The sequence below is a fragment of the Ovis canadensis genome, chromosome 1 (genome assembly GCF_042477335.2).
Source record: "Ovis canadensis isolate MfBH-ARS-UI-01 breed Bighorn chromosome 1, ARS-UI_OviCan_v2, whole genome shotgun sequence".
Classification (NCBI taxonomy): Eukaryota; Metazoa; Chordata; class Mammalia; order Artiodactyla; family Bovidae; genus Ovis; species Ovis canadensis.
The window spans coordinates 239,731,912-239,736,982 of NC_091245.1; positions in this window are offsets into that span (position 1 = coordinate 239,731,912).

Genomic DNA, 5,071 nt, shown 5'->3' on the forward strand with positions numbered 1-5,071 from the left:
TCCAAGACACCCATCCCCTAAGAAACTCCTTCACTTATCCTATCTATGTTTAATGCTATAAAATACTTGAAAATGCAGCCATGTATATGTGTGTATGTATGTCTGTATATATATATTTACACACACACACACACACATGGCTTTATTACTTTTCTTTATCATTGGAGAGACTGGATCTGGAAAATATTGCATTTGGTATCTGTGAAGAAAAGGCAAGATTCTAATAAAATATAGAATTAAGGCAAAGACTCAAACTGAGATAAGAGAACAGTAGAAGGGAGTGATAAGAATATAAGTAGTGTAGTCATTGGCTTTAAAAAATAATTTTTCAGGGACTTCCCTCATGGTCCAGTAGTTAAGGCTTCACCTTCAGGGAGCTAAGATCCTGCATGCCCTGTGGCCAAAAAATAATAATAATAATAAAACATAAAACAGAAGTGATATGGTAAAAATTCAATAAAGACAAAAATGGTCCACATCAAAAAAAAATCTTAAAAAAAAATAATTTTTAAGGCATTGAGTGACAAGGATGTGATTCTCTAGAACTCACTCCACCCAGAATCCCTACCACGTGTATCAGGAAAACAAAACTCGAACACCAGAATACCTCAGTGAGAAGAAAGCTTCATACAGTGGCCAATGACTTAATTAGACATTGTGTATGCTCTACCCATAATTACAGTTTTGTATTCCTCACGCCTCTTCCCAGTGGCTGACCTCAGAAACCACCTCAAAGTTGTTCATCCTCGAAAATCAACTTCTAGGGTTGTTAGTGAGATTGACTATAATGCTCTTGAGTTTTCCATAAGTACTGGCTCACACACTGTTTGCTCTTAGAAAACGCTCGTGGAATTCACCCAACATTGTACCACCCTATTTTCACACACACAGGACATTCACCTTTGGACAGCTTTTGAGATTTCATCTCACAGATGTGAGAATCCTTAGGTGTATATCTTGCCCATCCTTAAGAAATCATGACAAGCTGCAAAGACCCACCAATGATGGCCTTTGATATAGTACCTGTTAGAAAAGCAACATGTAGCATTTAGTGACCAGTTCACAATGGCACAGTCAGTAAGGCTGCCCTATAGACGTCTGCTTCTAACGTCTTGACAACTGTGGATACTTGATCGTTATAGTGCTCCCTCTTCTGTCTTGGTCTTCTCTCAGGTTTGCATCTGTGCGGGGCCCTCACTTTTATCTGCTTTAGCCCTAATTTTCCCAGGATCCTTGGAAGTCAGCAACGAAAAATGTTAAAATTCACCCGTCATTTCTCTTTTACTTCTCCTTTATTCTCCCTTCATTCTCCATATACACTCTTAACCGTTCTGGCCCCTACATGCCTCCTCTATCTCTTTCTTTACTCTCAAAACCACTAACTTAATTTGTCATTTTGAGATAGTACTATTACAATTGCCTCCTAAGTAGCTTTTGTATTTCCTATAATCTGGAGCCTATGGACTCACAAGAGGACCATCCATTTAAAAATGCCTCTAAATCTTTTTTTTTTTTTACTTTATTTTGCTTTATAATACTGTATTGGTTTTGCCATACATTGACATGAATCAGCCATGGGTGTACATGAGTTCCCAATCCTGAACCCCCCTCCCACCTCCCACCTCCAAAATTGTACCCATACATAGCTTTCTAAGGTCTAAATGGTTAGGAGCCTGAAATACTAATTGTTCATTGATAAATAAGTGCCTTAGGGTTTGCAGATTAACTTCGGTTGGCTGAGATGCAATCGTATTGGGTTGGGGTCATGCTGATTGACTTCAATCTCCTTTTTCTGCACTATTTCTCTTCATGGCTCTTATCACTTGCTCTATTAGGCAAGTTCATAAAATTGCACAAAATAAGTGGCCAGGATTTTAGTCTACTTCACTGCTGTTGTATTCACTAAGCATATGACTTGATTGTTTGAGTAATTGATTAATTAATAAGAAAATTATAGGGCTGGGAGCTAGTAATGATCAGCCCTAATTAAGAGACACAGTAATTTTAACATTATGTTTATCTGTTGAAATGCATATGTGTGTGTGTGTGTGAGTCACTCAGTTGTGTCTGACTCTTTGCAACTCCATGGACTGTAGCCTGCCAGGCTCCTCTGTCCATGGAGTTCTCCAGGCAAGGATTCCATGGAGTGGGTTGCCATTTCTTTTTCCAGGGGATCTTCCCAATCCTGGGATCAAACCTGGGTCTCCTGCATTGCAGGTGAATTCTTGACCATCTGAGCCACCAGGGAAGCCCAAAATACATATGAGTGAGTTTTTAAAAAATACATAAGTTCAGGAGTTCCCTGGTGGCCTAGTGGTTAGGATTCTGGGCTTTCACTGTCATGGCCTGGGTTCAGTCCCTGGTAGAGGATCTGAGATCCTGCAGGGCATGGCCAAACAAAGAAAACAAAAGGAGTTTTTTAAATTGTCAGGTGCTATATGATGTAATATCTTAGACTTGATTTGTTGGTATTATTTGCTCTGAAATATTTGGGGGTGAAATGAAAAGTGGCACAGTTGACATATTAGAGATGAAGTAGAAGTACATAGATACCAAAAATGATAACAAGTCAAGCAAATGACATAGAGATGGGGGAGATGTAAATTCCCAGGGGCTGATGTAAAGGGTGAAAAAGATGTATATTTATTGTCATGTTTACTAGAAAAAATATCAAACCTATGAATTTACTGATCTGATGAATTTACTGAATTTGCTGTTTAGGGAAAGACTTAGAAAGAAGAAGGGAGGAGTGATTTAAAGAAAAATACTAGGTATAGTGGGAGGTAATTAAAATGGCAAACCATTTGGAAGGTGTTGGTGAAATACAGTCCATAGTCCAAGAAGTACAGCGTTAGGAGTTCAGATTAACTTCAACTGTGAGATCTTAGCAATTCATATACCTAGTCAACCTCAGTCTCTTTTTATATAAAATGGAATTATTATGATTGGATTTTACTTATTTCTTGTAAACATTAAATGAAGCCATATTCAAGCATGAAATTGATCTATACACCTTAAGAATCCATAGAAACACTATAAAGTATGGTTATAAAGGGGAATGGTCAAACTTTAATCCTTCATATGCTGTGGACCCTCCAAATTTTTCAATAGTATAAATATGAACAGAAGTGGAGGAAGCTGGGAAACATGGGTCTTAAGAATGGGGCCTTAGAGTTTTAAAATTAATTCAACAGTATATTCTGGCTCTGAATTATTTAGAATATCACCTGAAAACCGGTATAATTTTAATGCCTACCTCATGAGAATATTTCTGAGAATTAAAAAACACATGTAACGCCTCTGGCACATACATGCTCTGACAATAATAGCAATGATTACTACTACTACTACTATTGTTGTTATTTAGGGCTTCCCAGGTGGCGATAGTGGTAAAGAACCTGTCTAGCAATGCAGGAGACTTAACAGACTCCAGTTTGATCACTGGGTTTGGAGGATCCCCTGGAGAAGGGCATGGCAACCCACTCCAGTATTCTTGCCTGGAGAATCCCATGGACAGAGAAGCCTGGCAGGCTACAATCCATGGGGTTGCAAAGAGTTGGACAGTGAGTTAGCACACAGCATGCATTATTAAATAGGGCAAGTTGAACTAGAATTAGTCCCAACAAGCCTTCAAGTTTCTAATAATTCTGGCAGATTAAATAAAAGTAGAAAATACATGGAGAACTCTTGACACAAAGCAGCTGTAGAAATATCTCTTACAAAAACTCTTAAAAGAAGCAAACATTCCTAACAATAGTTCTTTTTTAAAACTGACAGCAAAAAAAAAACAAAAAATGACCCATGTAACCATCCTGGGAAAATAAAGAGCTCTGTAACACGCCATGGTCATCTTTCTGTGATTCATCCTAGCAAGGGTCTGCAAGTCCAGACCTGGGTTAGAAACTAACAAAAGAGTATGATGCCATGAGGTTGGTTGCCAAGGAGCTTTGGAAGAAAAACTGTGGATGCCAAGAACCCACAAATATGCCATATTTCCCAAGCAAGCATCTAAATCTGTACATCACATGTGACTTTTTAATTTAACCATGTCAGCTCTGCAGATTTAAAAACCATGTTCATATCACACGTACTTCTAGAGTTACTTCTGAGTTCCCGATTCTATAATTCAACCATGGTCGCTGACTCACTTATTACTAGCTATAAATCACTTGAACGTTTAGCTGCTGGATGTAGGGGCATTCCCAGTGTTTGGCTAAGTGGGCTAAGTGAGGCAGCCGAAGCTTTGTGGCTAACTGTTCAGGCTGGAGAGCCAGGTTGCCTGGGTTTGAATCAACTTTCTCTACTCACAAGCTGGCAGTGACCTGTGGTGAGTCACTTACCTTTATGTGCCTAACTTGTAAAATGACACGAACATTTTCCTTTTAGATTTTTTTGGTGAAGTTTAAATAAGTTGGTATTTGGGAAATGCTTATAATAATATTGCCAGAGTAAACCCTGTTGTCATTATAAGAAGTTATTTCCTTAAACCGGCAAAAATCCTCAAAATTTGCTGCATGGGAACAATCTGGAAGGCTTGTTAATACACAGACCCCAGGCCCCATCCCTGCAGTTTCTGATTCTGTGGGTCTGGGATGGAGCCTAAGCATTTATGTTTTGTTAACAAGGTCTAGGATCATGCTGACGCTGCTGGTCCCCAAACTACACCCTCAGAAGAAAAACAACATTTAAACCCAGTGTGCTGGTAATCCCTTTCAACAGGAGAGGTTTCTCCAAATTGGCCCACAAAAATCAAACTGCAGGTATCACAGGTTATCATCGCTACCTCTCAGCCTTCAGACCTAACTCTGGGGACCCTCAGACTTGAGAAGAACTCACAGTGATTAAAGCCAAGTCCTTACACTCAACAGGTGGAGGAGATAAACGTGGGTAAGGTCCCGCGGCTGAAGCTGCCCTGCGCACCAGTCAGAATGCGCCTGAGAAATCCTGGGAATTAGAAAAAAGCGGAGGAAACGAGAAGCGAGCAGGCATCCGTGCGTTCTCAAAAATAAAACTGGGTGGTCGTTTATTATCTGTCTGTGTGCCGTGGAGCCTCGGCTCAGTCCCCAGACAC